Source organism: Ixodes scapularis, unplaced genomic scaffold (assembly GCF_016920785.2).
Source record: "Ixodes scapularis isolate PalLabHiFi unplaced genomic scaffold, ASM1692078v2 PGA_scaffold0__279_contigs__length_252992795, whole genome shotgun sequence".
Taxonomy (NCBI): domain Eukaryota; kingdom Metazoa; phylum Arthropoda; class Arachnida; order Ixodida; family Ixodidae; genus Ixodes; species Ixodes scapularis.
In genome coordinates, this window is record NW_024609835.1 from 181,404,709 (window position 1) to 181,431,579 (window position 26,871).

At 43.2% G+C, this 26,871-nt stretch overlaps 1 pseudogene; it reads left to right on the plus strand.

Annotated features, from left to right (window-relative positions):
* Positions 1 to 903: 903 nt before the first annotated feature.
* Positions 904 to 26,338, plus strand: LOC115312125 (annotated as a pseudogene).
* The last annotated feature ends 533 nt before the right edge of the window (positions 26,339 to 26,871 follow it).

The window sequence follows — 26,871 nt, forward strand, 5'->3', positions numbered from 1 at the left end:
GAAACAGGTAAAAGTACCTTTCTACGCTTTCTCTAAAGCTTTAAATTGAAACTGAAAAAGGTTTCAAAATTTGAAAAGGTGCGGGAATTAGGATACATACGTTACAAACAATGCCTACGAAGTTTTTTTTTTTCTCTGTTTGTGTTAAAATAGTATTGGTGATCTAATCACCGTTACAACGCTTTTTGATGACCGCCGATCACAAAGGAGGAAGGAGGGACACTAGCAAAAGTGACGTCATAGGCCGTGTCAGATGACCTTTGCGAGCTTTGGAGTTGCCAGTGATGAGATAGAAGGCGGCGATCGCTGCGCGTTGGTTTCCCGAATAAAAGTTGTGTGCGTTGAACCCTACCCAAGCTCAGTGAGATTCCCGAATTCCAGAGAGAGAAAAAAAAACTGTAGAGGGCTCGTTTTCGTTTGACTTCTAAAGTTCCTCGGTTTCTCTTTAACGTAATAACAAAAATTTAAAGAAAAAAAAACGTGAAGGTTTATTAAAATTTGTAAAGCACACGCAGACAACCAGAAGTTTCATCTTCACGTTGTGATTTGAAAACTGCTGCTCTAAATCTCTCTAATATAATGCTGCCCAGAAATTGGACATATGAGTTTGATAAGTGCCCGTGTCCAGTTCTTTCGCCTTCTAACTGCGTCGGAAGATACTCGAGTGTATGTTATATACGCAATGTCATAAGGTGCGCGTCACTCTATCAAGAGCAAACCCACCAGTCCACGAATATTTTTTGCAGATTTTTGGAAACGCTTTAGTTTCTTCATTTTATTCCAGCTTGAATATTTATGTGATGTCCAATTGCAAAAAAGCCTTTAGAAACATGAATCGACCTAATTTATACGTCACTAATATGGAACCTTTTCTTTTATGATCTGAATATTATGGATGAAGATATGCCTGGAAAAGCAAAGTTCGGCAAACTCTACGACGTGGACACAAAGTGCATCAATGCCAAACAAGTGTTCAAGGCCCGTATGTCCAGATGGGTGCCGCATGTTTCCTGCGAGAGGCTTTGTTAGAGACGGCGCCATCTTCGATAAAGTGGGCTCTCCTTCTGGGCGCTCATTCCTGTGGCTTATATTCGAAGAAAACCGTGTCACTACAAGAATCTATAGGCACTCCCAATATGGAATAAAATGTTCGCTTTCAAATTGTGCATCTGACGAATACTTTTGCGCAGTAAAAGGTAAAAGGCAGTAAAAGGTAAAAAAATTTTAGGGTGCACTTTGCGTGCACTCTAAAATGCCATTCAAGCACGGATTATCTGATTCTGCATTTATTTCCCCGTAAAGAAAGACTCGATTGGTCATTACATACAAAATAACAGTGGTTCCTCGGAAATAAGGGAGAATACTGCAATTGCGCTATTGTTAAAACCATTTTTTTAGATTAATCGCGAAAAATGTCCTTTACTGAAAGTACAAATTTTTTAATTTTTTTTTATTCTGCTAGGTTGTTATATTCATGCTGCAAAACTTCTACAATTGGCAAGTTCGTGCTTTTCCTTATATATCCAGTTAGGACGACCCATACACAAAGCAGTTACATAAGTGCTTGCTTGTTCCTGGAGCGCCTGCAAATAAATAAACAAACTTGTTCTGGTCGATGTACACAAAAAAAAGAAGGCATTCTGAATTTATGGATTTCCCGGGGTCGTGATTCACTTCGGTTACAAGTATGTTACTTTGATCTCGTGAATATGCCACGTAAATCATATGATATCTGAGTTACATGAATATTATCTACAAGTACAAAGTATTTGTACATGCAATAATTTCTCCACATAGTTCCTAAAACGACCACTTCTAGAGCTGTCTAACGCGGGTATTAGTGCTTCGAGCACTTTTCAAAAGTACCTCTTACTGTATCCAGTGTACACGCTTCAAACGTCAAGAATGTTTCATGCGACACCTCCCTATTTTATGAACGGAAATGCGTATTAAGCAAAAGAAAAGTGCTCAAAGGGTGTCGCCTGTTTCTGTAAAACAATCCTCCCAGCCACAGGGAAATTTATATTTTAGTTTAGGGATTAGGTTAAAGAAACTTTCTGCAGGGTAAGTACCGTATTTGATCAATCCGGGGAAACTCGTCCGGATTAAGCCTGTGCTCTAGATCAGCGAAAATGGATGGAATTGATGTTCGAAATTCCGCATCTGCCGCATTTGCCCGATTCGGCGTCCTCGAATTTCTGCTTGTTCACGAAACTGCAAACATTCCTGGTTCAAAAGAGCTTTCGGACAAACCAAGAGGTGAATGAGGTTTTCAACGAATAATTTTGGAGCCATCGAAGGAAATCACTACGCGGAGGCAATTGAGAAGCTGGAGAAAAGCCCAGCCTGTTGAACCCCGAGGAGATTGTTTAATAAAATAAGATACAGCGTGAATCAGATTTATTTTTCTTTCAAGGTCATTTCGGAAACTCTTCAACCTGCCTTTGAGCAGCATTAAACAAAAAAAAAAAACAGCATTTTTTAAAAAAAAAAGGTGGTGTTGTTCGGCACTTTGTGTTTTTATAATAAAAATATATTCAACACAAAATCGAATGTTTCAAGCCTGTGTTTCTTGAAATCGATAAGTTCCAGATTGCCAGATTTAAAAAAAAAACGTAAGCAGAAAGTCTACGTTTTTTCCTTTTCTTAAAATTTGGCAAGCTGGAACTTTAGTCACCTAGGTCATTATATTGGACTGCCGCAATAAATAGATTGTATCCCTGCATTACAGGCTGTTATCGATAATTGCATTTGTTTAAAGGATTCTTCTTGATATCTGGGCACCTAAATTCTTCGCCGAATTCCATAAACGTCATAGATGATTTTCAGGTCTCTCAGGTTTCGACGTATGCATCCTTCAGGCCAAATGGCCCAAGCAAGAGGGGCAAACTAATCGGGGAATAAACAATAGAAACCATATATTCACCACTAAGTCACGAGCTCAAACGATCTGAGCACCCCGAAAAGTATACATAACCATGCGCCATACATGAGCACGGAGCTCTAAGTACCCGTAATCAGAACGAAAAAGGAAGAAAAAGTGACCACATGCATCAGCACCAACGCGCATAATTTATGTGCTAACGTATATATAATGAAGTTTCATATTATTATGCACACATTTAATTATGAGCTATACAGATTGTACACGGGGAAGAAATGTTAACGAGATACAGTGATGTCTCGTTAATACAGAAACCTTTGTTTCCGTAAAAAAATCGTTCATAATTTGAGTTGTCCATAATAACGTGACAAAAATGCATGCAGTTCCCCAGTTTCTCCCCGAAAGTGATGTCCATATTAACGGGGTTCATATTAACAAGACATGACTGTGTTTACTTTGATTTATGCAGATTTTTTTTTAAACACGGTTAGGCAATATATTATAGGAAAAGACTTCCATCTCAATAGTGGTTTATTCTTATAACGAACGTACAATGCGTAGATATATAAAGTTGTCCCCCGGGATAAAGATAGGGGTGAAGGAATATTCATTAAAATGAGCTGTTTGCTTTTTATCTGAATCGTTAAAAACGGAAAAGATAGCTGTGTCATAAAACGCTATGCCGTAAATAAGGGCTATATTGTAAGGTAATTGTGCAGTACCTATTAAAATGCAGAATAATGCCTGTCGAAAACAGCAACGTTTGCGGCAGTGAGTCTCAATTGACATATTTTATGTATGTCATACTTGGGGAACAACAGGGTAGATAATTATGTTGATGACTTTATACTGTCGCGTATCATTAAAAACGCCAATTTCAAGATTTGACCGTCTGTGGGGAGTTTTTAAGTTACGCGAATTCAGGGAATTTCGTACGTGCCAAGCATAAACGAATATATAATGAGGAAAATTACGCCGGAAACCATCCGTCTCTTTTTCCGCAATATACATTGGTTATTTACCCCAAAGCTATAAGCATTCACGTTAGAATTGCTTGACTGGATTTGAATAAATATATTCTGCACACAACAAGAGACCCGAAGAACGTCCAAAAATGGTATGCATAATACTTTTTCATTACTCGGACAAAATAGTATAAAGTGAAGAGACGACCGCGCATTTCTCAACTCCTTCAGGCGACGACGAGGTAAGGTTTTTATAGTCTGGGAATTGTATTTTTTTTAAATATCGAGTAAGCCATATATGATAGCTGCAGCGTTTACACACACAAACACGAAAACACACACACTCACACACACATTTTTGTATTTGTTGTTGCTGTTTTTACGTAAAATTGGCCGCCAACGAAAATGTTAACTTTTCTGTTCCTACATTAAAGGGCCCATTAAACGGATTTTGGGTTGGGATAAATCAGTTTCGATTGGGATTTTACTAATAGCACATCGTTCAGTGGGTCAAAAGAAAAAAGGTAGAAAGACAAAAGCCTGACTTTCAGTGCGCAAATTTGAAAACACGGCGGACTATTTCGTACCTCCTCCCCTTCGTAAACTCTGCCTTTTCACTGCGACACATCCGCTGTCCCAAGAGCGCGTCATCGGGTCCAAACTGACGTCACACAAAACCGGACCTCACTTAATTCTTCACCCCTAAGCTGACATTGTGGTAGAAGCTACGCGCTTGCCGAACATATCAGCCGCCTCCCTTTATCACCTGACCTCAATCTCTGCGCGTGGGTATGCGCGGGGGAGCGTGATCCTGTGGCAAGTGTGGCTGGCCCAACGAGCACTGTCAGCACTGTCAGCTCCGGGGTGAACGCGTTGGGGAAAGCAACTTTTGTCTGAATTTTGAGCGACGGGCTAATCTTCTAGGGGGACAATGGTTCTGTCCTGGTACATAAACCAGATTCCGAGCAAGAGGGGCCTCCCATCCTTTCGTCTTCTTGAACAGTTTGGTTAAATGCGCGATTTATGAGTTGAGGAGGAAAGCTAAACAGGAAAAAGTTGGAAAAGCGTTTCATGGCCCCTTTAACTAATTCCGCCGGAAGAAAAAAGAAAGGCACACACCACTTTTGGATTCAACTTTTTCTAGCTACATCGGCTTCGCTATGCTGTTGACCAATTGCAATTCGGCAAAGCAGGTCCATGACTCAAGAGTCTACGAGACAAACTGGCTCTTCAGAAGCATGCCAATTAAAAATTCCCCTTCAAACGTGTAAAGCCGCAAGGTAAATCCCTGAACTCTAAACTCAAAACACGAGTCTATGAACCTTTCGAAACTCTGGCGAAAGTTTTATATAAAAGAAAACATTGTTAGAAAGCAGTAGATAAAAAATTATGTTAATGGAATGTCGCTTGTGTCTCCTTTGCTCTGCAACGTCTGGGATCCTATAGAGTATGACTATAACCCACTCATTCGCATTGTTATTCTTTCTCGAATGTTACTGATGAAACTTTACTGACCATTAGACTCCTCATACTATTGGGCGTTTTCAGATAAGAAAGAACAACCATGTTCAGTAAATATTTTGAATTTTTATGAAAAAAATAAATTTTGCTTGCTCCATACCCAGAAGAATGAAATCAATCCTTGTTCTGAAAAAATAAAAAAAATGTTTGCGAAAACAATTTGTAAGTACCGTCTGTCACGTACGCGTTTTGCGTATCGCGCGATGTTGGCAGTTTGGGCGGCTTCCACCACAAACGGCTCTGGCTACGGGACTACAAATCTTTACTGACAAATTAGGCATACGACGGATTGACGAAAATTATTAATCACCAAGTATTAGGGTTCTTCTCTTGAGAAACAAAACGTAACGTAAAGTAAAATATCTCTTTTGGTAAAAAAATAAAAGAATGTCGACCGGACATGGTTGTTCGATCCTATCTTAATACGCCCAATACAAACAATCTCAGTTAATCCGATTTTTGTTTAACTATTTTTATTTTCTATGCGTTGTGCGGCCATCAACGGCGGCGGATCTATTGGCGCTGACAGGCGCCGCAGGTTCAGGTTCTGCTGCCCCCCACCTTCCATATTATATTACCGCCAAAGTTGTGGGTTGATCTGTTTAAAAAGCCGCTCCGGTTGCTTTCTTTACGTCGCATAAACGGGGACGACACACGCCGGCTGTTGTAACAGTCACAGTGAAGCATGTTACAGGGTGGCGCGTCTTGATCGCTCCGGCCAATGGGCATTTTTGGGTCGGTTGTACGAAAATGTATTAAGAATTTTCCACTCAAAACTACCGTCCACCTCTATACTGTCAATTTGTTTTTTCCTGACCACCCCGTGGCATTTTTACGCTTTTTGAATACTAATGACATTTTGAAGAACAGGTAAGTGCACGCTTCTTTTATGGCAAGGGCGTTATCAATCTGGCCATATTTCTCGCTTTATAACTTAAAGGGCACACCAATATTGCATTATGTTTTTGCAAACTCTGTAAGTACGTATCATAAACGTTAATTTCGAAAGATTAAACAATATTAAAGATGTCCTTTTTTTACATGATTATCAAATTAAGGCAATTTCCTTAATGCCCCCGTGTGAGAAATTCATGTAAACGTATCCCGCTAACCAGGACAACAATGTTTCACGCAAAGAGGAACTATATACAGGGCAACACACTGGCAAAGTTTGAAGAACTTAGCTTGTTTAGATACAGAAAAATAAAAAAAACTCTGTAATCCAGAGCGTTATTGCGCATTCTGCCGTGTTTGCGATTTTGTTTCTCAAAATAATGACCCTAATACTCGGTGATTAATACTTTTCGTCAATCCTTCCTGTGCCCAATTTGTCAATAAATAGTTCTATACCTGTAGCCAAAAAAGGTTTTTCGGGAAAGCCGCCTGAAATACCAACATCTCGCGATACGCGAAATGCGCACATCACTGGGAGGGTGCTTAGAAATGTTTTTTGCACAGACAGTTTTTTTTTTCAACACAAGGATTGGTTTTATTCTTCTGTGCATGGAGCCACCAGAAATATTTTTTCTTTCCATCAAAATTAAAAATGGTTACCGGACATGGCTTTTCGATCTTATCTAATAACGCCTTATTGCTTTTACAATTTTAACGCTGGGTTTCAGTAAAATAATATGCCATCCCCGATTAATATACAATTGAATATATTAATAAATTAATGGTTCTCTGCACCAACGTGATGGACCAGAAATTGAACTGTCGCCACGTATTATACAGGGAGTGCGCGCCACTTCCAGCCGCCATGACAGGGGGATCGAAATACTTCCGGTTCTCTCATGTTTACCTTGTGTTTGAGAGGTTATGCGGCGACTCTTGGTTCCCTAACGAGGAGTTGCGTGAAAGATACGTTCTAGAAACACTCCAGTGTCGAACTTTTCTGTTGCCGATGCCTACGGCAACAGAAAGGTTCGACACAACGATGCCCATCGTTGTGTCCACCTGCGCACAACAATGCCCATCGTTGTGCGCGAAAGGCACCAACGCCCACAAATATATCACATTGTTACGACTTTTCAGGTCCCTTAAAGGGCAACACCGCTGAATTCCGGAAATTTTTGGCTTATTTGCAATTTAATTTCCCAAAGCACTAGTAAACAGCTCTACGTCTCCGGATTCGTGAAATGTGGAATATTACTTGTGTAGTCTTAATTTAATCATTAGCAGATACCGAAACCGAAACTTCGGTTGCGTCAGGCAACATTGGCCTCGTGTCGTCAAAGTCATGGTTACGTCACGTCGAACCACGTGATCTTGTGACGTTCGTGGGGGCAAGGTACAGGACACGTGACGCGGGCAGGCCACTTCGGATGGCGCAAAAAGTGACGGCCCGGGGTAAAGGGGGAAGGGGAGAACAGAAAAGACGAGAGGGGGAGCGGAGTACATGGGTGACAAGTTGGCACAAGAGTCACTGTCGATTAGTAGTTGGGACAGGTCGGGGGAACCGAGTCCGAGTGGGAAGACGCGCCGAGAAAAGTGCCAGGGAGCGCGCTGGAGGATCAATGAAGAAAGCGTAAAAGCACAGGCGAGCTGTCGAAGAACTTCCATCGTAAACCGGAGACACGGAAAAATAAAAAAACGGACAAAACAACAAATCCCATACGCAGTCTTGTTGTTTTGTCCGTTTTTTTTTTCCCGTGTTTCCGGTTTACGATGGAAGCGCTGGAGAGATCGCGGTAAACAACGCACCAGAGAAGCACAGCGGAAAGGCCCCCCGCTGGCGTCAGCGCCACAGGCCCCCGAACCCTCTGAGCCCTGTGGAGCTTGGACCTCCTCAATCGCAAGCCCCTCCGCATGCGTCAGTGCTCCAAGCCCCTGAACCCTGTGAGCCCCGGTTCCAACTGGCCCACGCACCAGCACAGTGACGGAAAGCCCGGGACGCCACCCGTTCAGAACGCCATGGCCGTCGGTGAGCTGCGGGCGGCACCAGCACCGACTCCTACTATTAGTAAACAGTAAACATCGTTTTCGCCTCGTCTCTCCTCACCTCAACGTGGGCCCACCACAGCGCGCCTGTGCCTTCCCTACGGAGGTCGTCACAGCCTCCTCTATGCGACGGCGGGCGAACTTACAGCAAAGCGCAAGTGTCGTCTGCTCCCCAATTTTCGCCAATGTAGTTTGCTACAACATCGTGTGGAAACTTGTGAAAGACACCTGCCGGGCTGGTCAACTGATAATTCGAGCACAACCTGCCTATGGATCTTTCGACATTCATCGCAGCTAAGCATCGGAGATAAGACCCGCGCTCGTACCAAACACACCGTCCTTCTCAATCAAGAGCAGCGGCGAGACGAAACAGACTGCTCCCAGTTCTCAGCTCCGAGAAGCGGGCAGGGCAGCGCAAACTACCGCATCCCTGTTATGGTGACCACGTGAACGCCGTTGAGCAAACACCGGGAGGAGAAACTCATGATGTCGTGGTTCAATTTCGCTCTGAGAAGTAAAAAAGAACAAAACGTGAGAATGACGTAGACATGCCTCTGACGTAGTGGCTCAATGTTGGCTGCTCCAACTCCGTGGCATTGACTGCGCTGATGATTGCGGCTCACGTCGCACGCTGGAGTCGTCAGATTTCAACGACTTGGCTCATTTGGAAGTTTGCTGCCAGTTTAATAATTATATAGACGGAATTGGATCGTAATATTTTACATGTGATCTTCCTATATGATACTAAAGAGGACTGCATACTTTTTTTAAATATCAAAATTGAAGTGGAGTTGCCCTTTAAATATCACTTCTTTTTGCATAAAATTAATTATCGTCTTCGCGCTTCACATAGACAAAAGCAGGAGCTTTTGCGAAAACAAAAACACTGTAGTCGTAGAAACCATAACAGTTTTATTTGGTAATCTGAGGAAACAAATATATCATATAAATAAATATGTCAGAAATTAACTCGATCTCTGTAAATTACCGCACGTTCCCATACTCGAACTAGTAAAATCAGAGATTTGCGTCTGAGAATAAAATATTACATCATTTACCCGTTTACACTGTCACACCGGTAGCGACACCCTCAAAATTTTTCAGTTACGGTTTCGAAACTGCTCTCCATTAGAGTTAATTTTCTGTCACTTCTTTTTGTTGATTCTGTAAAAAGTTTAGTCAGTGGCTAAATGTTTGGTTTATTTTTCGTTTCCAGGTGTGCCAGATAATCATCACCACAATGAGGGTCGCAGTGGTCAATGCGTTCTTAGTTGGGATGCTGTCCCTGACAGCTGTGATTCCGGAACCAGCCTCTGCGGGAACGCTTCCTGCTGATGCTGACCTGGAAGAAGTGGCATCGCAGCTGACAGGAGGAGACGAGGAAGCCGCCATTTTAACGTTGATGAACGAATACATGGAGGTAAGGAAAATAGGCCTATACTTGCCTTGGATGAGTTCTTCTTTATCGCTCACTGTCCTTTATGTTTATTTTCCTTAGGGGGGGGGGGGGGGGGGGGAGGGAAGGGTGTTGTATATTATTTGAATGACAGCACTACATATCAAATATATCTTGAAAGTAACCACAAAAAATTATGACGTGGTCGATTAAATATGTATTTATTTAGTTCAATCAAATTACCCCGCAGCGTGAGATGCAATATTGCAAGACAAGAGGGCCGGTGCAGTAGCATAAAATATAATCATTAAATGTTTGCACGCGTAAAAAGAGCAAAGAGAAAATAATTACTACACAAACCCCCTGAAATTATCGCACAGTAGAAACAAAAGCATATAAAGTATAAATCAAAATTTCTTAAACAACTCACCGTAATCCAGGTTTCTGTCACGGATGTTCAGTCATTACCTTTTTTCCTTTCGCATATCATAAGTTTTGAAGTGAAATATAAAAGAAAAGTTTATCTAAATATATTGTAAGAGTTACGTTGTGTCCTCCCCTGCCCACACTATGCGACGTAGTTCCACTAATTAATTTCGGAGCCCATTGGAACATAACGTAATCTTTATTTTTAGCATCGTTTGCATTCCGGTAGGAGGCAGCTGACAGGTAAAACACAAAAAACAGGTTTCTGTGCCAGTATGAGTGAATCAAGCAATAAATCTCTCAATCACTAGATTAATCAAACAATTATTGTTTTATGCGACAACAGCGGCATATTCAAACGATGATTCCTGGTTATTAAACTTGGAAGTGCTAGTAGCCACTTCGCCAAAGCAACAGCGACCAATCCTGACTCTCATGCCGTTTGCTCTCCAAGGAACTGACTGACCATCCAGTCCTCCTCTACCAATGCTACCGGAATGGAACAACCATAGAGACAGAAGATGCACGAAACTTATCCATTCTTTTCGACGGTGTGGGTAAAGAGAAAGGACAGGTATCGGTTCAGATCTGGTACGTCAACGGCGATTCTGGCGAAATCATCAGGTGAGATTTGTGAAAATATCACAGAGCAAAACGTGGCCAGTGTCTTCTCGTTGGGTAGCGTTTCCTCGAAACACCGCGACTGTTTTGGCACGAAATTCGGGAAAACATCCAGCAGCACCTCTCATTAGATGGACCCCCAACAACAAATCCGGGATATCGAATTCTACATTGGCGCCGCCTATTGGGTGTCGTTGTAGGATAAAAAAGGCCGTCTTTTCCGATGTTTTGGCTTCTTATTTCCTGATTAAGGCCCCCTCCTCGCCTACCCCTCATCTCGATTTATTTTGATTTTCTTCATTTTCCACAATACTTATTTTTGCTATAACATGCAAACTGTCGTCGTACACCGCACATCTAAAAAGATCTCGAGAAAGATGAGAGTGCAATCCCAAAAGAGTGAATAGAACTGCAGCGCTCGGATTGCATCGGTGAACAAGTGTAGGCATGGAGCAAGTGGGATAGCTTTGCCGTTCACAAAAATATGTCGCTGGTAGGTCATAAATTCAAGCTCATGTCGCCTGTACGATCGGTCGCCCTAAAGCTGTGGCTTTAGCGTTGGCGATGTAAATAATCTTGTCTCGGTCGTTTTGATAAAACAAGGAACCACACAGTGTGTCGTGCGCGTAATACGCATTCGTTATGATTTTCTATGCTTGGTTGCGTGCAGCTTCAGGTGTTTTCGGATATGCTTCATACATAACAAGCTCCTCTGATCTACGTGTTCATCAGAATGCTCGAGACAAGTTTTAAAATCTTTAGGAGTAGATTGTGTCAAGAGCATGCTTTATTGAGAAGTGTTCCATATGTTTTATCGGCTTTCAATTGATTGCCGATGGGTGCGTTTAGAGCGTTGAATCCTCGATGCTCTTAGATTGTAAGGAGCCTCTTGAAACTGAAGTGAACACAAGGGGAGGAGGCTTGTCTCACCCTTCACTGTATCGATTGACTCTTGTCTGACGTTCTGATGTTTTACATCGTCTGCGCTACTCTTTCGGTACGTCATGATTCACCCAGAGATGCCGTGAATCCACGTGGAAAACTAAGCTTTGTGTAGATAGGAGCCGGCTGCGCGCGTCGACGGTCGACTGCGGATCAAGTATAGGCTGGACTAAGTAGAGAGTTTTAGTATCGTGCACTTACATAGGAGCAAGCGCGAGCGCTGTGCCTTTGCGTTATTGTTTCGTGATCCAGCATGCGCATGCGCGTCTTCTGCGTGCGCCAATCCAAAAAAGGAATTCGGGGCTCCGCACACGCGAACTGTGTAACACGCAACGCCGATACAAATGCGCAGTGCTTGCTTTTCCCCGTACAAGCAATACTCACACTCGCGAGTATATCACTTGACGCCGACAGTCGCCCGCGCTCTGCACTCCGTTTTACTTAAAGTTTGACTGCAGTCGACGCTTCGGTTCGATGAATCCAATTAAGAGGTGCCAAAAGTGCGCCGTAACGGCGCTCATAATGCCTTTTTAATGCGAAAGCATTAACTGGTCCCATGGAGTGAGCCGACGTCATCAGCTTTGAAGCCGCGCCAAACGGCACCTCAAATCCTTTCTCCATGTGAAGCCGGCTCCCAGCTATAAAACCACGCGAAAAGCCTAGCCAAACGACACCTAGTTTACCCGATCCCATAGGAGCGGAGCAAAGCTGATAAATTTTGGGTTTCAGTCCCATTGGCTTGCGCGCATCGGCGAGGCCACCATTGGCCGCTGCGCGTCAGTTTCAACGACCGCCACCCCATGGCGTGTCCGCGAGGCAGTGGCTCCACCGCTTTACGGCCAGGGTCAACGCGCCGAGGACAGCGCGCGCGCTCGACCATCGACGCAAGTACGCCTCAGACGAAAGAAGGGAGCGGAAAGGGCGTGCATGCTTTCTCATTCGCAACTCATAAGAAGGGCTCAAGTGTACATCGAGCCTTTTTTTTTTTTTTTTTTTTTTCACTGGCTACTATTCTCTGGATCAATCAGGCAACATGAAGGCGATACGATCCCGCGCCTTTTTATTGCGTGATTGGTTAAGCCGGTGATAGGCAACCCGCAAAGACAACGAGTGCACGAGTGTAGGGACGATTCACTCTGCTTGATTTGCTTCCTCGCCTCATAACGTTGCCTGCGAACGGATTTGAGAACGACTCGCCGCTGAGGATCGCCAGCGGAGTACGTATGCTGAACTGAGTATGAATCGCCGCTGACGTTTGCCGGCGGACCAAGTATGCTGGACTAAATACAACTCGCCTCTGGCAGAAGACAAGTGTCACTCGTCGAGGACAGTCGCGTGCTACTGCGGGCGACCGTTGGCGCCAAGTCGTACTTAGTTGAGTAGCTTGCGCTGTCGTTCAATTTGTATACTTGTGGCGCCAGCAAGCATACAGGACAGCGATCCCACGGTCCAAGGCTTGAATTCCAATCTCTCTGGTTTCGGTTGTATGTTCCTAGTTATGAGCATGCATGAATTGTTATGACCAATTGTGACATCTACGTGCTTCGGATGCTTATGCACTGCCTGCTACGCGCTATGCATCCTTTACGTTGCCTCGGCCTGCGCGTAGCGCTTTGTCGCCACAAATGGGTGTTACACTTCTTGAAATGCAGTCCATAAGCACATTCTGTGATGAGACTCTTTTGTGTTCAGTGTTGTTGGTGCGTCTGTAACGGCTAGGCCTGACATTTCCGGTTGAATTAACCCTTCGATTGAATGGCAATAAATTTTAGCAAACGGTGAGAAATACTAAATCTTTGGTGACGCCGGAAATCGAACTCCGGTCTTCGGTAGAGCCGCGGTGATCGCAGGAGCCGGAGTTCGAATCTCGGCGTCAGGAAAGGTCGTCTCCTTCGGCGAATTTCTAACATTTTGTTTTTATTCGCTCGAAGGGTTCGTTTTTCTACATATTTTCATTAATTCCTTTTTTCAGTCCATCAAAAAGTGATAAATATGCCTATTCGCGTCTCCAGCTCGTCGCTCGCCCTCCCGCGGCGGAAACGGGAAGCGCTCTAGTGAGAGTCCCCGATTCTCCTACTCAGCGGGCACGGCGGAACTGCGCACGATCATGGCTTGCGAAATGTCATTTCAGAATGAAATGACATTTTGCAAAGCAGATATACTGTATATGTGCTTTGCGGAAAACTGGACGCAAGGGCGTTCTTCATAAATAGTGCGGCTATTACTCCAATAAATACAGTATATGGAGAAATTAAATCCGAAATAGATGTTGGTTTCGGTTTCGCTCCAGAATTAAAACATGCCTCCTGGAGTAAGTATTACGCTAAACACCTTTTTTGTTTTCAGAATAAAGAGGTGACCTGCACTCGTAACACTCTAGCTTCGTCGTATTACCAGACAGAAAATAATCGATTACAATTACAATAACACTTGGTTATTCAATTACATTACTCGATTACTTGATAGGCAAAGTAACTGGCCGCTAGTTGAATAAGTAGCCGTTACTTTTCCTATTCCTTTATATTTTCCGAATTGCAGATTTTTAGGCCGGTTTCAAAACGAATGTTTCGTACGGTTCAATATTTGACTAGAATCATCGAATTATAAACTAGATATCTTCTTAGTCCACCGATTTCGGTAAACATGTCTCTTGTTGGAGACTTGGCTCGAGGATTATTTGGTAGGAAACTTGTCCAAACAATGGGCGCCATTAGAAAGGGGAGGGAAATATCGTAATGGCCATAAATAATTTTAGTGCTTCCCAAAGTGATGAGATTACTCGCGTGATTGCATCCTAATAAATGTATTCCTATGATTACAAAATTACTCAAAAAAGTAATCGACTACATGTAACATTATGAATGAGTGTCGTACAAGTCTGGTCACCAGGTATAGTTAAGGCTCTCCGGACTCACTTTTTACTAACCCTTTCACAGGCGTGCGTTCTTATTCTCACTGCTCCTCGCCCCTTGTAGATCTTTTTCGTGTGTTAGGTCAATGCACATTTCATTCAAAAAGACCAGAACTCAACAGAGGTACCCTTCCTTGCATGCGCCGTCAGAATATGTGACAGTCATATATACGTAGAATCCACATACAGCAAGTTACTTCTATCTAGTGGTCTATACGGGTTCGGTTCGCCGGCGTGTATACACGGCAAGTACTGGGCGCCACGAAAAGCTCATCTGCTCAACAGTTAGGTTCACGACATCTCACGTAAAAACCTTGCCTAAAAAAGCTGCTTCATCGTTTTCAACTTCATTAAATTTAGAACGGATCAAAAGTTAATAACTTGCATCGCCCCTCAAAGATCGGACGCGCGTGCCACGCTGACGCAGCATGGCTACGATCCCTAGATAAATCGTAAGAGCGAATGAAGAAGCATGCGCTGCACTTGTTGCCCAAAATTAACCCACAATTTCTCGGTATTTGCATACTTATCCCAAGAAGGCAGTAAAAGGGCTAAAATATATATTTCGACACATTCAACGTGTTTTGTTACAGAAGGTAATTCTAGGAATATCCACCTCATTCGCCGGCTAATGCTACGTAAAATTGAAAGCCACTCGCGCCTCCACGTGCTCTCAAGGCGAACAGCTTTTTCAGAGTTTCTGGTTCCTCTAGGTAAAAAGCACAGCTGAGTTGCTCATGGGGCGACGCCTGCGCTCCCCGGGGCCTCTGCTGCCGGAAATTTTTAAAAGCGTCTGGGCCAAACTATTTTAAGTCTCATACAGAAGGATAAGTCCATCAGAGAAAAACATAGGCGTAACCATGACAGCAATCATGCAGCGCGCTCGCTTGCACCATTGCTACCGGGAGACCGGGTGTGGGTACAGGACTGCAAGGTCCGGCTACGATGATAACACCAGCCTTCCGGCAGATGTGTTACGTTGTGCGAACCGAACCAGGTGTGGAGCTGCGGAGAAATCGTCGATGCCTCATACTGTTCAACGAACAGGCAGAGGAAGACACGGATTCCTCCTTCGAATTGCCAGAGGGCACGGAGGCAAGGAAAGACGAAGCGCCAGGCGAAGTTGGGCTACAGGCGGAGCCATCTCCTCCCAATGTTCAATAGGCATCTCCAGAAGAAAGCGGTGCACCAGGCATGTAGTATCGGACGGGATTAGCTATAACACGGCAGCCGTGGTCGTTGCGTAGCCCCAGTGCCACATAGCAGGCGCACTCCGAAACACCACGCATATCCCACCTATACTCCGTTAAACTTAGAATGCAACTAATGCTACAAGAACGAGAGCAAAAGCTCACTGCTTTGTAAAGTACTTCCACAAGTGGAGCGCTCGCGCTAGAAATTCACGTCTCACAGCTAGCACGGGTTAAGTCGCGCTTGTACTTTTGGCTGCAGTTTCAGCTTAAGGGTAAACGGAGTATACCCTGTGCGGCGGAATAGACGTTTCGCAGCAAGGAGCATGCTGCAAGTGCAGTTCCAAGCACTGCACATGCTGCCGTCTGCAGCAGTAACTGTTCTAAAGCAAAGCGAAGCAAACGGTGGCTCGCACGAACTTTCGTCAACGCCTCATTTTGGTCATTTACTTCGAATCCTCTGTACGGGGAAGGCGAGTGCGTGCAGCGGCTAGACCTTCACTCCCAGCATTCTCCATGATGCTTGGGGAATGGAGCCACATGTCTATTACTCTTCCAGGTTGCAATCACACCCTCTTCCTGTCGTCTGCCGAATAGCAGACGCCGCCACAGCACTGGCCGATGTTTGCTCCACAGGCTTTTGTGTCTCTTTCGTTACGGAAATTCCCTGACTCGCGGAAACGAGTCAGCCAACCAATCAACAAAGTGGACATAGCGAGCTAAGCATAATCGTTTCCGATGATTGTTCACATATCTGGGTAGATTATACTTATATTAATCGGACATACGCCTGCTCATGGTTTTTTCGTGTGTCAGAAATGCCCTGATAATTATGATTAGCTAGGCATGCCCCCATCGTTGGTTGTCTGGCTTGCTCGTTTTCATATCACCAAATCTCCGTACCGAAGAAGGCACCCACAAAAGCTTCTGAAGCAGACATCGGCAAGTGCTGTGGCACAGCGTCTGCTTTTCTCCTTGCAGACAAGGAAAGAGGCGCGGCATTTCAGACTGCATCTGCTATGTGACGCTGGGGGTACGGAGCGGCCAAAGCTTCCGTGTTATTCGCGACTTTCACTATAGGTGGCGCCACTCGTTTTCCTAAATGGGAGTTATAGTGACGGTTGGAGATGCGTTCCGGTATACCAGTAGCTGATCCTGTCTAGTGTGCTTGCTTCACTGGGCGGTACAAATTATTCTCGCTTAAATGAGGCTAGCTAGGCTGTTATAAGCGCAGGTCACCTCTTTATGCTGAAAACAGAAACGGTGTTGAGCGTAACACTTACGCCAGGAGGCACGTTTCTGGAACGAAACCGAAACTAACCTCTATTTTGGATTTATTTTTTCGGTATTGGCGGTAATTTCAAATGCTTTCTTTTTTCGTGTGTAAGGATTGAGCGTATGTTTGCAATAGTGCGCTGTAGTGTGTTAATATGTTGAAGATGCATGCCACAACGTAATTACTTACCTAACGAGATTGTTTGCGGAAACTTTATATTGTGACATACTTGTCTGATCCAGACACCTCCAAATATTATTGGAGAGTTCAATGTCCCTTTAAGGATAGGGTCTTTTATACACCTTAGAGGTAACATAGAATATTATATTTGATAAAATAAATCAGGGCTTATAGTTGTGTGTTCAAGCTGTCTTTTCTCGCTCAGACAATTTTCATGTGAAATAATGAACTGCGATCTTTTTAATGGGTTTCTGGGTATTTTGATAATAATTGCTTTAACATTATTCTTAGCACAAGAGTAACAAAATCAATTAAAATTTTTCAAGAATTCGCCACGGTTGATGAGTAAAGAATGTATTCACAAAAAGTGTAAATTAAGAAACGCTGCTCTCACTACAAAAATCCCCAAGACCGATTCCGAGTCAGACACCAGAAATGTGTGTTTTCTAAATCAACGCGTGACGCATATGACTTGACTTACATCCAGTGTTTGACTGTTCGTCTATCTTAATAACGATATTCGTGTTTTTCATATGCTAAAAAGAAAACAAAATTAGACCTTTCTAGAAACACTACTATGGTTAAGTGGCGTATTTTTGTGACCGCGGCGTTTATTGGGGGCCTATATTGCCTCACATTGTAGTAATTAAAATAATACAATTAAGATATTTTAATACGTAGTTTTTCGAGCTCTAATGTAATTTGTTACTTATCATCTAATTTCTAACGCTCAAAACAATAGGGCAATCAAAAGTGTGCAAATTAAAATGACTGAAGTCAATTGCAGCATTTTTAATTAACAAGTTATTAAAGAAACATAGTCTAAATTCAATAAATATAGTGTATACTTCGTCCCACCCTAGCATAGACTAATCGCGCAGAATGTGCCAGCGCGAGCGGCCAGCCTTGTCTGCCTTGATTAGAGCACTTGCTGCACGAGCGCTCGTGCAGCCCCCGCGGCTTCATTCAAAGTGACTAGCTCGCGCTTTAAGCACGCGCGGCTAACAATACTCCATAGTAAGGTAAGACGAAGTACAGCTAATCTCATATCCCTGTCAGACGGGAGAGCAAATGTCATTTTGATAGAATGTCATTCAGCGCTCGGCGAATCAGCTCGTGATCCTGGTTCTGCACGTGGGGCGTGCACGCGCCGCGTGGCGTATTGAACACGCGGATCGGCCCAGATGTAAAGTCATTTTACTTAAATGTCATTTAACGTGCCCGTCTGGCAGGGGTATTAGAAATCCATGTGAAATCACATTAATTGCGGGTAAAGCATATGGTGCTCTTCAAGTCGCCACTTTTGACAATCGGCAAAACTTTCAAGGTCGCCGCCAATAAAAAAGAACCAAATAAACCAAAAAAAAAAAACAAAAAAAAAAGGAACGTTGCTTTTTTATTACTAATTTCCCCAGCACATTTAGTTCTTTTATTATTATTATTATTTTTACGCGCTGTCGTTTCGCCTCAGCCTTTCCAGTTCGAAGGAAAGTCTACCCGCTTGCAGGTCTGCTCACTGCAGCACGTCGCGTTGCCGCAGGAAACCGGTGAACAGTAGTGAGTTTTAGTACTTCGTATACGAGCGAAAACAATCACTTTGTTTGCGTTAGTGTCGCGTGATCCAGACTGCGTTTGCGCGGAGCCAAAAATTGCGGTCATGGATTGGAGCACGGCGACGATGAGCATGCGTAGCGTGGAGCACGCAACTCTACGCAAACGCACAGCGCTTGCGTTAGCTTCTATACGCAATACTAACATTCTCAAATAAGGTACAATCCCATACCGGCTGCAGGACCACATTGGAACAGTGAAGAGTGTTGCTTCCATTCAGAAATTACAATTTGCGAGCCATGATCGCGAGCAGTTCCGCTGTGCCCGCTGAGCAGGAGGACCGTGGACCCCCACTAGAGCGCTTCGCGTTTCCGCCGCTGGAGCGCGAGAAACGAGCTGGAGATGCAAATAGCGAAGAGTGACCGCGATAGCACGTCACACGTTCGTGTCGAGCCGTGGAAGAGCCTCTATTATATGGTTCTGGCTGATGTTCTAGCATTTGTTGCAGTTTTAATGGTATACATTGGTCGAGGCTTTTTCCTGTTGTTGCTTCTTACTTTATTTTGATTCGTTGTTGAATTTTCTGGTTGATCTGTTCAGTTTTTTAAGGAAAAGATAGATGTTGTGCCATCATGATGTTATCACTCAGGAAATTGACCTGCTCGGGCGTGGTAGCCGGCGCTCGCGTCTTATCTGGACGGACGTATGGCGGCGATAAATAAATACGATGTCGGGGATAAGCCAGAGGGCTTTTCGGCGATTCGCCTGCACTTGATGGCATTGTCTGTTACATCCGTTCGTCGAGTCGGAATGCGCACGAAGATATCGTATTTTTCGTTTCACATTATCATGTAGATTGCTTCATGTTAAAACATATGGCTGTTTTTTTGTGTGTGTTTTTTTACTCACTCAATTTTTTTTGTCCATGTGTATTATATCATTTTTCTACTTTTTCCACAATCGCAGCTGATTCGCATGTTGTGAATAACAGCTGACGCCGGGATTCTGCTAAAACCGATCTCTTCCCTTTCTATGCTATCCCAGGGACACGGCTGAACTGACCCACCACACTGACTCGGACACGGTAACCTTCGCTGCCACAGGTAATGCGGATAGCATGTTTTAAGATGGATGAAGACTGAGTTATAAAATTTATCAGTTCAACGGTGCAATGTGTCGAAAATTTGGTAAAAACTACGGTCATAGAGACAAACTGTTGTGTTTTAGAGCGGAAATTCAGGCGAGCTGGCTCATGATTTTGAACGTTGTTTAATTTTTTATTTTTAATATAAGTAGGAAACCAGATTTTTTGTTATTATTTCTCATTGCCGAACGCATTGCCATAAATCCCGTCTCGTCTTCGGTTATTTCTTGGTCAGCTCCTAACATCCTGGATATATCCTCTTTTTTTTAGTGTACAGTCACCAGCGTAACAGAAAAGTGGCTCCAGAATTCAAACCATCATTTTTTATTGGTTTTACTTCTCAAGCCATATACCGACGTCCTTAAAAGCTTCGATAAAACTGATGCATTTCTTAAATAAAAGTGTTCATGTTTGTTTGTTTTTTTTTTGTTTTTTTTTTCTTAACGTACATATTTAAGAATTAGACTGAAAAAAAACCATCGGTACTCAAATTCCAGCCAGTAATAACTACACGTATGACGAAGAACGATGTAACACTGGCGAGTGAAGAGTAATCCATGTTTGAAAAATACTAAGTAACGCGAACATGGCTCGAAAGAAAAAAAAATAAAGCATAAAACAAGGACGGGTGCAATCAATCAGTCACGCCAGACATGCTCACCTGTCCTTTAAGGCTGACGCCTGCTGATCTAGCAAACAGCCTGCAGGAAAAGATTAGTCGCTCCGTTAAGAACCAAAAGAGACGTCTTATGTGGATCCCAAAAACTGATATTTGTACCTCCAAATACACTTTTAACATAATTTTAATCGCAAATGTGTGTAGGTCATCTTGATTGACACACAGGTTTATTTCTTTTATCGAGGCTTGTAGCGTTTCTGTCACAAGTATTCATTCAAGTAAAACGGGAGTTACAGTGTCATAAGGGGGGGGCGATTCATCCTCATGTATTTGCAAAGCCTGTTGGCAAGAATTTCTTTAATAAATATTTTCAAAAAATTGTTTGTAACTTTTTAACCATTACGTTTCAAGGTCCTGCACCTTTGGCATATATATCAATCACTAAATTGGGTACTAATTGAACTTTTCGCGAAGCATATTTTATCGTTTCTAGCGAGAAAAACACGCTTTTTGTTCCTCCCGAACATCCAGCACTATAATTAGAAGCTCGTCTCTTAAGATCGAACCACTGCCACTTTTCTTCTCCAAACTCTGTGTTACATCTCACGGAACCTCTTTTTTGCACAAATATCATTGTAAACAAATCCGGGGAAAATACAATATCCTAAAGAGTGTTGCGGAAGGCGCCGTGCAATATTGTAAATATTTTACATTTAACGTTTACACTTAATAATTTAGCCATATACCATGGTTTCCGAATACCGGGCCTAAACGTTCGATCGCAATACTTCATGAGACATTTCTATGTCGTGAGATAACCGCGTGCTTTCTCTTAACGACGAAATGAAACTCAATTTACTTATTATCTAAATACTCTTATTGGTTTTATTTTCAGGGGCGACGTCAGAGGTTACTCTCGTGGACTTCAGAGGCTACAAGAGTCACTACATAAGTAAGGCCTTCTCTCTACAAAATATTTGTAGCCATTGGATACTGAAGTTTCTCTGTGCAATGCTTTAATTTCTATTGGAGTATGAGAACATGTCTACTGGGATAATTTCAAATTTCTACTGCATCTCGTGTGGCAAAACCGTCCTTCAAAATTGAGCAGTTATGGCGGTTGATTACACCCAAATATTTTCGTATATTCTTGGTTCGTGTATAATTCATGCACCTCCAAGAAAACACTGTAAATCATCGTAGCACTTTGATTTCGACATTCATAAGATATCTCAACGTAGAAATCACATCACTTCATTGATAAATGGGAACCTTTTTTAATTACCTTATTTAGGTGTATTGTCCAAGACAGTATGACCTGGCAGAGCACAACGCCAGCGCAGGAAGGAAAAATGGAGCAGGGGTGCCGTAAGCGTGCTTTAACGCAGAAGCTGCATCCATAATGCAACATTAGAAAGTCCGGCATTACCTTCTAACATTAACTCTTAACATCGCTTACCTTGATTTAGCTTAAATTAGCCTTGCACAGCTTAATCTAGCCTAAGTTAGTTTAGCTTAGGTTAAAGTGACACTCACATCAAACGAAATTTAAAGTGCCTAAAAAGACACATATTGTCTTCAATATTTATGACATTGGACTGAAGGGGGGGGGGGGGGGGGCGAAGAGGGGGGGTAGCTTTGGTTGAGGCCTTGCTCATGACGAAATATGCTTAGCCAGCTAAGCGCCGTTCCTCGGCTCTCATTGGTTGGAGAGATGATGGACGTGTGAAATGTTGTGTCGTTTTAAAATGGTTTCTCCCTGCCGTAAAAGTTTTTTTATCGACAATATTTTTATGTTTGAGACACAAGTAATCTAGACAGGGTTAATATTGTTTTCAAAAATATCCCGAGATGTCACTTACCGCTTGGGTTTCAAACTACAATAAACATGGCTGCTGGCGTTTGCAGCGTGTTGAACGATCGTAGCTCGTTGAGCTCGTTCATGTCCTGACGATCCCTCCAATTTTCTGGAAATAAATATTTGATAGACAATCGCAAGCATGGTGCCCCAACGGGTGCCCCATAAGTGCAAGCACGTGAACATAGCCTTGGCATGCTTAAAATTGCACGGCTTGTCCGCACGAGCAGAGACATGGCGGCGGCCATTAGCCGCGCTTGCGATCGTCTAATATTTGTGAGTGCGTGTCGTTCTGCGGTCACCAAGGTGTTTAGACCAAGTTTTCCTCATCCGACCTAGTTTAGAGCAAACAACTGTCGCGAGTACACGCCTTCGGAAGCGCTGTGCGGGTACTTGTTTCGCACCGGGACTGCCTAAGTCTAGAGTCCCAAGTCAACTGTTTTGCCTGATCTCGCTTGATTTGTTCGTTTGCGCGTGTTGATGTTGAGTAAAGATGTTGGTTCTCGTAAAAGCGGCCCCCTTGCTCTGTGAACTGTGCAAACGTTGTGATTGGGGCTATGGTTTCAATACCGTGAAGATACCCACACAGGTAACAATTCGGGAGTCATTTGGATGGAGGAACGCACATTGACGGACACCAACAGACGCTTGTATTGGACCGTGGCTCGAGCATGATAAAAACTTGGACGCCACTTTCATGGTGGCGTCTTGCGAGCGTTTCAGACGTTTCTAGACTGGGTGGAATGGCAGGCGGACGCAGGAGGTAACAGACACCGACATGCCACTTCCATGGCCGCCTCTTACGGGCGTTGCAGACGACAATAGACGGTGGTGGAATAGTAGACGATGCCGGAGGCTACCCGCGTCTGCTCGCACGACTAGCAGGCGGCGTTAGACGCCAGGCTTGATGCACCGGACGTATACCGGACGTCGCGACAGGGAGGCACTAGGCTTGCGAGTGTGTTCCACCGAGCAGCCGAGGAAATCAGTAATAACGGGCTTTGCTGCTGATCTGTGGGCGGGGTTTGCAGAGGGCCGTGATCTCCATCTAAATTAAGTCAATATATATATTGTGTGATGTATTTCCGTTGAAATATTATAAAGAAATTATATAACTTATTAAACCTGTAAATTATTTTTCTTTTATAATTTTTTCTTAACGATCCCGGCAGACCCGTATAGTATTGCTGTCGTCCTGTCCTGAATCTCATTGTTCAAGCTTAAGAGGTAACTTTGTGCACCACCTGTGCCTCTGCAGCAGTGTTGTGCCCCGTCTCAAAAATAAGCCAAGAATCGGCGCTACTCGTTGGTTTATCGAAATCTCACGCGCGCTAATATTTGCTACCGTTCAGCAAATGGCTCAAAATACCATTACCGTTACTTCCACAAATTAAGAAACGTTACTTTTGCCTTACTTCGTAAGTCAGTATTATTTGACATCGATAAACTACGGATACGCACTTCAAGAACAAGTTTTACAGTTTTATTTCAGATTGTTTGATTTATTTTTTAATCAAATTCTATTTCATTTTTTTTAGTACCAGTCAGATCGATAACGATTTTTCTTTGAAAGATATTGAAAGGATGCCGTGAAGGACATAACTTTTCAGCTTTTGGACGCAGTTCACAAAATGCGAATGAATTTGCTTTTAAGCTAAACCGAATAAATAATAAAAAAAGTGATGAGTAATGAGAGACGTTATTTGGTAAACCATACGGTAAAAGACTAACGAAAAGACTGCGCTCGCTAGTCATTCAAAAAATATAAAGACTACGTCAGCCCGTTACTAAACATGGAACGCGTTACTAGTAAAGTCGATATTAGTAACCCATTATTTTCAGCACTGCACTGCAGTGACTTGGCGCGGTTCATTTTGGGGCCATTGTGACAACCTCAAGAAACATAGTGAGAATGACGTTTACAGAGAAGTATAAAGACAGAGCGCGGACCGTCAATCTTAAATGTTCAGTTTGAGCGGTGTTTATACAGGTTTAATTAATTTGCTTTTTATTTTATTCTTCGCTTGCCTGGTTTGGGAGGGGAAAAAAGAAAACGTTGTTGGTGCTGGTTTTGTGTTAGTTTCGCACTGGGAACTTCTGTGAATTGCAAAATACAGTTTACACTTTTTTTAAAATATTCCACGTTCCCGACCGATCGCCTGCGAGTTCAATCACACCACACACAAGCACTCATGTAACTGTTTATTCGCTCACGTCATGGTCCTGCGGGGACTTGTGTCGCGGTACTTCGGTGGCGGTCTGCTGCCGCTAGAGGGTCCCCTCTTTTTCGTCCTTGTCGTCGGGTGGCTTACGGCATGCACGGCCGAAGACGGGCAGAGCCGGAACCCACGGAGATGGCCCAGTGCCGACGTCTCCGTGAGTCCTCGCCAACAGTCAGGACCTCCATGCTTAGGAGTCCGTTCAATGGAGAGACCGGTACCGGTCGCCTGTCGTCATCTCGATCCCCTTATTTGAACCGCCCTCCATGGCCACGTGATATTTCCCTTTGGCCAAGGCTTGGTAATGAGTCAACCCTGCCTCGCGAACTATGTCACATTATGTCAGGCGGCTCCCGCAGGTGCAGCCACGCGGGATGTCCGAAACGGGGGTCTTTAGGGAACGCCAGAAAGGGTTTGCGCCAACTCATAGTGACGAACATGATCCAGCAAATGCTATTCAATACATGCATTCAGGGCCTTCTCTCTTGAACGCCGTTCCTTTCATATACCGAAACCATTCGAATCGAAACGTTGTTGCCCAGTGAAATTACTTGGATGGAGCTCGTCCACCATCTACACAGAAATCAGTTTTTCCATCGACTTCCAGTCCTCTAATTTTTCTGGAAGCTCATATTTGTGGTACTTGGGTAACTTTGCCCGAAAACGAATTTAATTAGTCAAAAATCAACTGATAGATTAAACACTTACCGGCACAAACGCTGGTGTGCGGCATCAACGTCAACACGCGAACAGAAAACAAAATACGTCACAAACAGATTTAACATCAATTCCGTGGAATGAGTATTTGGGAGCAGCACCGATACAAGTCAAAAAACGTCAACCCTCTTGTTTTCTATTGATAAAAAAGCCTACTTCCTACTCAACGTCTCCGAAATTTTGTTTATTATTTTTCTTACAAAATGTTAAAACAATTTGTAAGAAAATGTTTTCTACGCAAGCGGACAAAATGTTGAAACAGGTATTTTTTGTAGCTTTTTTTCTACAACCTAAAAAAATCTATACTTTTTTTACTAAAATGATACTATGTAAATACTGATAAACTCTCCAAGAAAAAAGTGGGACTAAAACATCAAGCTGTAATTTTAAGAAAAACAATCATAACGATCAAAATTAAGCGAATGCCCTTCAAAAACGAGTCACCCATTGCCCTTTTTGAAGACCGGAATTACGTCCTTAAAATCATCTTGTTTAGAAATGTGACGAATAGAGCGTGAAAATGTCGCTTTTTGTAATATAGTTTAGTAAAACAATCCTTTTTTTTATTATTTGTACCCAATCTTTTTTTGACAATTTCGTTCGATTCCTAGAAACTTTAACGATGTATTTGTAAAAACGAATCCTGCGTCTTGTTTTTTCTTTTTTTTTCAGCCGAAGACGTCGATGGAAACCCCAAGGTTGGTAAGATCTACGACGTGGACCTCACGTGCACCAATGGCCAGGAGCTGTACGAGGAAGTCTGTCCAGATGGATGCGGCATGGTGGCCACGAGGAGCTTCGAATTTTAGAGTGTTCCTTAATGGCGCTCAATATGCCTCTCGTACACTCTCGAAGAAGATAAAAGAGAGTCACTGCCGTCATCTCTACGTATATTCCTTACCTATGCCACCTACGAACGCGCACCCTACTTCATGCCATTTTCTTTTATTAAACGCACGAATATGCACGCGTAAATAAACTTCCATGGAAAAATACGTTATCGCGTTCCCTTCATTTTAGGAGTAAAGCTCAATCCACCTCTTGAATTGTGTAAACTACTTAATTTTCTTCAGGACCTAACTTTTACTAATTGTTCTACTTGAATAACGTCGTATATTATATACCTCCGAATATTTTACCCAATGGTAACGATACGGATAGAAGACACCACAACCAATGGCAAAATTTTGTCCCAACAAAATAGTCTTGAAAACCGCACTTTTCTAAATTGGGAAAATATCGAGGCCGAAAAATAAAGTAGTTAACCGTCATACACCAACCCGCGAGTTGCAATGCGAAGTATCAATGAGAATGTATCAAAACAAGATCGAATACTCGATTTCTAAACTTATGTTCGCTAAATCAAAACCCTCTAACAAAAAAAAAAAAAAAAAACCCTTTTTTTTTTTTGGCAAGAGGGTTAGAAAAAGTGTCACTGAGACACGGCTTGCTTTAATGCTGGGTTGCGGTTACCCTGCTTCCCCCTACCAGAGTCCTTGAACTTGTCACTT